Source organism: Oratosquilla oratoria, chromosome 20 (genome assembly GCF_046742065.1).
Source record: "Oratosquilla oratoria isolate Oo_2021 chromosome 20, ASM4674206v1, whole genome shotgun sequence".
Classification (NCBI taxonomy): Eukaryota; Metazoa; Arthropoda; class Malacostraca; order Stomatopoda; family Squillidae; genus Oratosquilla; species Oratosquilla oratoria.
Window position 1 is genome coordinate 47,989,349 of NC_134796.1, and position 10,025 is coordinate 47,999,373.

Below are 10,025 nucleotides of genomic sequence, written 5' to 3' on the forward strand. Positions count from 1 at the left end.
CTCCTCTTCCTCACCTCTTCCCTTTCCTTACCTTTCTACCCCTCCTCCCTTCCCTCCTCTTCCTTTCTCTTTCCTTCCTCGCCTCTTACCTTCCCTTTCCTTACCTTTCCACCCCTCCTCCTCCCTTCCCTCCTCTTCCTTTCCCTTCCCTTCCCTTTCCTGTTCTTCCCTTCCTTCCTCTTCCATTTCCTCCTCTTCCTTTCTCTTCCCTTTCTCACCTCTTCCCTTCCCTTTCCTTACCTTTCCACCCCTCCTCCTCCTCCCTTCCCTCCTCTTCCTTTCCTTTCCCCTCCCTTCCCTTTCCTGTTCTTCCCTTCCTTTGCCTTCCATTTCCTCCTCTTCCTTTCTCTTCCCTTTATCACCTCTTACCTTCCCTTTCATTACCTTTCCACCCCTCCTCCTCCTCCCTTCCCTCCTCTTCCTTTCCCTTCCCTTCCCTTTCCTGTTCTTCCCTTCCTTCCTCTTCCATTTCCTCCTCTTCCTTTCTCTTCCCTTCCCTTTCCTTACCTTTCCACCCCTCCTCCTCCCTTCCCTCCTCTTCCTTTCCCTTCCCTTCCCTTTCCTGTTCTTCCCTTCCTTCCTCTTCCATTTCCTCCTCTTCCTTTCTCTTCCCTTCCCTTTCCTTCCCTCTCCTGTTCTTCCCTTCCCTTTCCTTACCTTTCCACCCCTCCTCTTCCCTTCCCTCCTCTTCCTTTCCCTTTCCTGTTCTTCCCTTCCTTCCTCTTCCATTTCCTCCTCTTCCCTTTCTTCTTCTTCCTTCCCTTCCCTTTTCCATCCTTGTTCTTCCTTTTCCTCTTCCTTTCCTCCTCTTTCCTTCCCTTCACCTTCCTTTCCTCCTCTTCCCTTCCTTCCTCTTCTCTTTCCTCCTAATCCTTCTCTTCTCTTTCCTTCACTCCTCTTCCTTTACCTCCTCCTTACTCCCCTTCCCTTCCCTTACCTTCTCTTTCCTTTCCTCCGCTTCCCTTCGTTCCACTTTTCTACCCTCCTATTCCCTTCCCTTCTTTTCCCATATTTCCTCTTCTCTTCCTCTCCTAAACCTTCCCTCCTATTTAACTCCCTCCTCTCCCCTTCCCTCCTCATTATTCTCCTTCTCTTCCCTTTCCTCCTCTTTCCTTCACTCCCCTTCCCTCCTTTCTTCTTTATTCCCCTCCTCTTCCCTTCCCTCCTCTTTATTCCCCCTCTTCCCTTCCCTCCTCTCTCCTTCCCTCCTCCTCCCTTCCCTCCTTCTCCCTTCCCTCCTCCTCCCTTCCCTCCTCCTCCCTTCCCTCTTCCTCCCTTCCCTCCACTTTACTTCCCTCCTCCTCCCTTCCTTCCTCTCACTACCTTTCCACCTGAATGCGCATGGAATTGCCTTTTCGTCCTGTTCCTCTTTTATGAACAAATCTCTAAGGTCCTCATTAAATCGCGCATGCATTATTCTCCTATCTTGGATTTCTTTTCCTCGTGTCCTTTCCAGTCCTCTCCCCCCCCCCCCAAGGTTCTTGAACGTCAGGCTCCCCTTCATACGGATCCCGTCCCTGGAAAACCCCGACCTCCTTGGAAAACCCTGCCCTCCCTGGAGAACCCCGCCCTCCCTGGAAAACCCCGACCTCCTTGGAAAACCCCGCCCTCCCTGGAAAACCCCGCCCTCCCTGGAAAACCCCGCCCTCCCTGGAAAACCCCGCCCTCCCTGGAAAACCCCGCCCTCCCTGGAAAACCCCGCCCTCCCTGGAAAACCCCGCCCTCCCTGGAAAACCCCGCCCTCCCTGGAAAACCCCACCCTCCCTGGAACCGCCCCCTCCCTGGAAAACCCCGCCCTCCCTGGAAAACCCCGACCTCCCTGGAAAACCCCGCCCTCCCTGGAAAATCCTGCACTCCCTGGAAAACCCCGCCCTCCCTGGAAAACCGCACCCTCCCTGGAAAACCCCGCCCTCCCTGGAAAACCCCGCCCTCCCTGGAAAACCCCGCCCTTCCTGGAAAACCCACGCCCTCCCTGGAAAACCCACGCCCTCCCTGAAAAACCCACGCCCTCCCTGGAAAACCCACGCCCTCCCTGGAAAACCCACGCCCTCCCTGGAAAACCCACGCCCTCCCTGGAAAACCCACGCCCTCCCTGGAAAACCCACGCCCTCCCTGGAAAACCCCGCCCTCCCTGGAAAACCCCACCCTCCCTGGAAAACCCCTCCCTCTCTGGAAAACCCCTCCCTCCCTGGAAAACCCCGAAATCGACACAAACCTCATTCACATCCTTTCCAGCTTCCTCCAGATCCAGCGTCTTGTTTACTTTGGCTTTGTGTTCCAATATTGTTTTCTTTTTCTTTATACCAAGTTTATCTTCTCCTTGTCATGATTATCCTGTCTTTATCATGTCTCGTCTCCTTCCGTATTCCCCTTTCCGTCCCGTCCTTGTTTGTCTTGTGCATCTTCTTCTTCCTATTTCGTTTTTCTAACTCTGCCTTCCTCTTCCCTCTTCTTCTCGTTTCCTGTCTATTTCAATTTACTTTGAATTCCCATCCCCCCCCCATTAATCTTATCTGTTTTACTTTTTTTTGTATATTTCTCATTTCTCTATCTCTTTCATGTCTGCCTTGTTTCATAATTCTCAGTGTCGTTTCCTCTTCCAGCTTCCGTTGGGTATGCCAACCTATTTGGCTTCACTGGACCGGTCGTCCTTTATTTTCTTATTTTACTTTTGTTTCTATCCTACTATTTCCTACTTCATACGTTAGGCTTCTGCCTCCTCCCTGTCGCTTTCTCTCTTTATATATATATATATATATATATATATATATATATTATTTATATATATATATATAATATTATATCTTTATCCCCTCTCTCTCTCTCTCTCTCTCTCTCTCTCTCTCTCTCTCTCTCTCTCTCTCTCTCTCTTTCGCGCGCGCTCTCCCTCTTTTTCTTTTTTTCTTCCTTTCTACTTCGTTTCCTTACACCTTGTTTGTTAACCCTTTCCCTCTTCTCTTTTCTTTTCTTCTCTGCCACTATGTCCCTCCATTGTCCTTTGTTTCTTATTTGGTTTTCGTTTCCTTATGTCAGTTCCCGTCCTCCTTCTTCTCTTCTTTTTTTTTATTTTTATTTTTTTATTTTTCTCTCCCCTGGAGGCAATTCTTTTGTGTCTACTTATCAATATCTCTCCCTCCTCTCTTACATTCATTTTCTCTCATCTTTGACGTTCTTCGTGTATTCCTCTCTCTTGTCTCTCTCTCTCTCTCTCTTTTTTTTATTTCTAGGATTTTTTTTCTTTGTTCTTGAAGTTGAACTATTCTATTCCTTCTTTTTATAATTTTTATTAATTTTTCCTCCTTTGTTCATTTCATTCTTCGTAGCGATGGAGCCTTCTGTAGTTTTTAAGATGAATATTTATGGTAGCTACTAAATCGCGGCAGTGAGAGGTGTGGCGGGTGACAGGGCTGACCCTTCGCGGGCAGAGCTCAGATGGAAAGGAGGTTAAATGGGTTTTAATTGCGTATGAAGTGAGTGTGTGATTTGATTCAGGTAACTCTTTTAACAGGGGGCGAGGGGATTTGGTATGCACACGCACACACACACACACGACTCGGTGGCGTAGTTGGTAGAGCACTGAGCTGCCACAATAGTGGCCCGCAACTCATGGTTCGAATCCTGCCCAGGGCCGAAATTATTTCGGTACCGCTGCGCTTCGGGTCGTTACTCTGACTCTCGTGGGCGGGGAGTTGGGTGTGTGTGTGTGTGCAAGGTCATAGCATTACCCATAGATCGGACCTACGAGCTCTGAGCTCTCTTCCAGGAGGGAAATAGCTGTCGATCACGAGTCCAACACGTGATCCAAAGACCAAGTGAATACACACACACACACACGCACGCACACACACACACACACACACACACACACACACACACACACACACACACACACACACACACACACACACACACACACACGCATTTCATGGCACGGTGGTTGAATTCCCGGCCGTCATTACGACGGTCCGGGCTCGTATCCCACCCAGGGCTGAAATTATTTCAGTATCGCTGCGCTGCGAGTCGTTACTCCAACTCTCGTGGGCGGGGAGTTGGGTGCGTGTGTGTGCGTTAGCGACTAGCCATAGATCGGTCATATATGAGCTCTGACTTCTCTTCCGGGAGGGAAAGAGATGTCGGTCACGAATCCAACACGTGATCCAAGACCATGGTGAATGACACACACACACACACACACACACACACACACACACACACACACACACACAAATATATATATATATATATATATATATGTATATATATAATATATATAAATATATGTATATATATATATATATATATATATATAAACACATACAGGCACACACACATTACTCGATGGCATGTCGCCATTTCGCTTGACCGGCAATTCAAGGATCCGACTTCGAGTCTCGCTCGGGACTAAAAATTCCATCATTGCACTACGAGCGGGCACTCCGCCTCTGGTGAGCAAGGAGTTGCCTGTGTGTGTGTGTGTGTGTGTGTGTGTGTGTGTGTGTGTGTGTGTGTGTGTGTGTGTGTGTGTGTGTGTGTGTGTGTGTGTGTGTGTGTGTGTGTGTGTGTGTGTGTGTGTGCGCGTGCGTAAGTATGTGTATATATGGGGTCCTTTCACGAAGCCAAAATGGCCCTTCCACTCAAGTGAACTATGGTTATTTATTTTGGCTGCCTCGAGTGAGTTTAATTATCCGAGAGAGACCCTCACCAAGTCTCAGAATTGAATCTACTTTTTCTTTTATTTACACATTACTTCCCATTAGGATCCCCACAGATCCAGCGTCTCCTTACTGTTATTCTTGAACTCTCTCTCTGTTGGCTTTGGGCTCTGAAGAGGCACTACTCCTCTCCTAGTGTTAGTCTTCGGCCCTCCTGGAGGAACTATTCACTGAACCTTGACTCCTATGCCCAATTCCACTATTCATTTTACTTGGAGTCATCTTCTCTCTGATACAATTTTTGTTGAATTGGATAGCTGCAGATCGCCAGAACGTCAGCGGATATCCAATTTAACAAATAATATTAATTTTATTCTAATTTCTTACGCAGCCGTTATGGTTGGTTCGAGGTAGTTTTTTTAGGCTCCAAGAACTGATTTACCAATAGAGTAGCTCTCGAATGGAATAGACTTGGTAATCAAGTAGTGAACGCTGAAACTATCGTTTTTTTTAAAGAGAAGATTAGATAACTTTACAAATAGGAATGACAAGTAGTAATGGACATGGAACTACCTAGCATAGGCCTTATGGTCTCTTACAGTCTCCTCCGTTCTTATGTTCTTGTTCAATTTCGTGCAGAACTTAGCCATTTCTCTCGGAATTCTTTGATACTTGATGTCACAGTTTCAGCTGACCAAAAGCCTGTCTTTTACCGCAGGAACTACTGTCATATTACTTTGGAGCCTCTGTCAGTTGCTCCCCAATCCCCTGTCAGTTTACCCTAAAGTCTCCTTCAGCTTATTTGAGAGCACGGGACTCTGAAGCCTCTCTACAGGTGGCCCCAGAAACCTTCTCGGTTACCCAAGAACTGTACACAGATCTCATTTATTCCTGGGTTCCAGATGGCCCCAGATGGTCCCAGAATCCTTCTCGGTTACCCAAGAACTGTACACAAATATACTTTATTACTGGGTTCCAGATGGTCCCAGAATTCTTCTCGGCTACCCAAGAACTATACACAAATCTCCTTTATTCCTGGGTTCCAGAGGGCCCCAGAATCCTTCTCGATTACCCAAGAACTGTACACAAATCTCATTTATTCCTGGGTTCCAGAGGGCCCCAGAATCCTTCTCAGCTACCCAAGAATTATACACAAATCTCCTTTCTTCCTGGGTTCCACATGGTCCCAGAATCCTTTTCGGTTACCCAAGAACTGTACACAAATCTCCTTTATTCCTGGGTTCTTGATGAGGAGTTCTGTATCTATGTGCACTTCCCAGGAACCCTTTCGTGTAAGATATGGACACGACTTAAGCGTCTCTTGCGTGATGTCGCCTCACCTCTTCCCCTATGTCTGTCAATCTTCTTCCCTTTCTTGATCCCTACACTATAATTCCTTCCCCCTTACCCACCTCAAAGTCCCTCCTGCTCCATCCAGCTCGGCAACTTTCTTCTATACTTCAAGTTCCTGCGAACTGTACTTGTCCCTGTCCACTATCTACCTGCTACATCGGTCACAGGAACTACTCAACGAGGTCCAAAAGCTTTAACGAACATCATAAACCTGATTCTTCTTCTTCTTCTTCGTGTAGGAGACAAGCATAATCCTCACATACGGTCAGATATGATTCACATTTCTATGCCAAATTAAGCCCAGTGATTTATGCTTCTCTGTTGCGTCTGATGTGTTAAAGGTTGCTTAACGTTTAGATTTTGGTCTGGGTCGTGAGTTCTTTTATGTAGGGAGTGACCACTCACAACACCTCTGCCTGTTACCCTCTTTACAGAATATTTCCCTTCTCCCTACCTCTCTCCTTCCCTCTCTCCCACCCACTCTTCCTCCTTCCGTCTCTCTTTCCGCCTCTCCTTCCCTCCTTCCCTCCCTTCCTCTGTCCTCCTTTCCCTCCCTTCATCCTCCCTCCTTCCCTTCCTCCTCTTCCTAACTCCCTCCCTCCTCTTCCAGTCCCTCCCTCCTTCCCTCCCTCCTCTTCCCCACTCCCTTCCTCCTCTTCCAGTCCCTCCCTCCTCCTCTCTCCTTCCTTCCCACCCTCCCTACTTACGTCTCTCCCTCCGTCCTTCCCTCTTTTCTTCCCTCCTTCTTTCTCTTCCTTCCTCCCTCCCTCCTTCCTCCTCATACCCTCCTTCTACACTCCCTCCTTTCTTTCCGCATCAACCCTCCTCCCGTTCCTCCGTCTTTCCTTCCCATCCTCCCTCCTTTTCTTTTTCCTTCCCCCTCTTCCTCCCTCTCTCCCTCCCTCCCTCCTTCCCTCTTTTCATCCCTCCCTCCCTTCCTCCCTCCCTCCTTCCCTCCCTCTCTCCTTCCCTATTTCCCTACCTCCCTCCCTCTATCTTCCCTCCCTCTTTCCATCCCTCCCTATCTCCTTTCCCCCTCCCTCCCTCTTTCAATTCCTTCCTCCCTTTCTCCTTCCCTCCCTTCCTCCCTCCCTCCTTCCCTCCCTTCCTCACTCCTTTCCTCTCTCCCTCCCTCCCTCCCTCCCTCCTTCTCTCCCTCCCTCCCTCCTTTCCTCTCTCCCTTCCTCCTTCCCTCCTTCTTTCCGTCCCTCCTTCCCTCCCTCATTCGTCAGCAGCACGAGATAACCCAGAGGGACAGAAACGCATGTGAACTACATCCCATAACATCAAAAAACTCCCTCTCTATATGTAATTGACAGTTCCCGACAAATCTGTCTAAAGAAACAATAAACGTGAAGACGGATACTTGTTACATCTTTATGATGCACACAGTCGCGGTGCTCATACTAGTACCTGAGAAGAAATGGGAGGATCTCTGGAGAACCGGATAAGGTTATTGAAGCCTAGGGAAAGTTAAAGAGAAGAGGGGGGGGGGGTAATTGTCCGTGTGGCGGACATTTGTTCACTGCCGATGAAATGGGAGGATCTTGGGGGAACAGGATAAGGTTATTGGACCCTAGGGAAGGTTAAAGTGGAGAGGGGGGGAGCAATTGTCCGTGTGTCGGACATTTGTTCACTGCCGATGAAATGGGAGGATCTTGGGGGGAGCCGGATAAGGTTATTGGAGCCTTGGGAAGGTTAAAGAGGAGAGGGGGAGGTAATTGTCAGTGTGTCGGACATTTGTTCACTGCCGATGAACAAACGCGAAAGGGAAAGAAATAAGGTGAGAGGAGATTTGTCTCTCGTGATTTTGTCCCTCATCTCTCCCTCACTCCTTCGCCTTGGACTTTGTGTCCATCTCGCTCTTTTTTCTCTCTCTCTCTTTATACATCCGTAAGCTATGTGGTCTCCTCTTCCTTCTCTTCCTTCCCTTCCTTTCCTTCTTCTTTCCTACCCTCAGCTTACCCTCGTCTTTCTTCCCCTCTCCCCCCTCGGTCATTTCACCTTCTTCCTTTAGCCCTTCTGCTATTAGAGTGCTCCTCTGACAAGCTAAACCATCCCACTTTATCTCTTGTAAGGTGTGTCTTCCATAAACACCAATCACAAACGGGCTTAAAGCCCGTGGGAGTGACAGTCCATAAAAAAAAAAAAAAAAAAAAAAATCCAGTCCCCCCTCCCCCGGCTCTCGTGACGTGAATCAACCCCCCGCCCTCCACACCCCAGTGGGTCCCCTCCAGCCCCCCAACCCCCCAACCCCACCTCGCTGATGACTAGACCCCGGAGCTAAATGGAAAAAATCGAATCTTTTGGGGGGCCATTCATTAGTGAGCATTTATATTCTGTCTGCCCCAGCGATAGCATGGCGTGCCGTAGATATTCTGGCTCAGTATAAATTATAGATTTTTTCTCCCCTTCTCTACACTCTTCTTTTTTCCGTTACCGTTGTCATATCCATCATTCTTATAATTCAATTTTGTATTCGTTGTCACTTTTACTATTATCATTATTCTCCTACTACTGTCATCATCATCATCAATATCATCATCAATATCATCATCATCATCAATATCATCATCATCATCAATATCATCATCATCATCAATATCATCATCATCATCAATATCATCATCATCATCATCAATATCATCATCATCATCAATATCATCATCATCATCAATATCATCATCATCATCACTATCATCATCATCATCACTATCATCATCATCATCACTATCATCATCATCACTATCATCATCATCACTATCATCATCATCACTATCATCATCATCATCATCACTATCATCATCATCATCATCATCATCATCATCATCATCATCATCATCATCATCATCATCATCATCATCATCACTATCATCATCATCACTATCATCATCATCACTATCATCATCATCATCATCATCATCATCATCATCATCATCATCATCATCATCATCATCATCATCATCATCATCATCATCACTATCATCATCATCATCATCACTATCATCATCATCACTATCATCATCATCACTATCATCATCATCACTATCATCATCATCACTATCATCATCATCACTATCATCATCATCACTATCATCATCATCACTATCATCATCATCACTATCATCATCATCATCATCATCATCACTATCATCATCACTATCATCATCATCATCATCATCATCATCAATTTCTTTTTCTCTGCGCCAAAGGTCGAATAGTGGCAGTAAATTAACACATCAATAGATTGTTATTATATTGTCCTTCAGCTAATTTAGTTTTGTTGATAGTTATAGGACTCCAAGATGTAGGCCCCAAGGCCACCCCGCACCACCAACCCCGAGGGCCATATCTCCTCTTCAAATCTTCTTCATCAATCAAACTCTTGAAGAACTAATCGAGTGGTAACGAAGAGAGTCTATGAAAAAAAGAGAGATTGGCTCCAATTTTCTAAAATTCGAGAACCATGATCGGGTCCAGATGATTCCTTATATCAGTGGTTTCCAACCTTTTCTGTCTTGAGGGAACATTGCCAAGCCTTTCAGAAGTCCCCGGCACGCTTGTTAGAAAATCTAAATTCTAGTTTGTCAGTATTTTGTTGATTCAGCATCAGTGTAACAAAATTTTGTCCCTGGATGATATGAAAATGTTCATCTTTACACTGATGCTGCTTTAATAAACAAAAATGGATGAGAGAGAGATTCAGTAATAAGAAAATTATTTCTGACCTCAATTTTGGCGGCACCCTCAGTTGACCTCACGGCACTCTTTGGTGCCGCGTGTGGCACACCGGTTGGGAACCACTGCCTTATATGGTAGTGACTAGGGCAGCCTCACGTGCATGGTCTAAAGCTGGACAAAGGATTTTTGTATATGTATGCATATATACACACGCGCACGCACACACGCACTCGATGGCGCAGTTGGTAGAGCTCCCGGCCGTCACTACGGCGGTCCGGGCTCGAATCCCGCCCAGGGCTGAAATAGTTTCAGTATCGCTGCTCTGCGGGTTGTTACTCC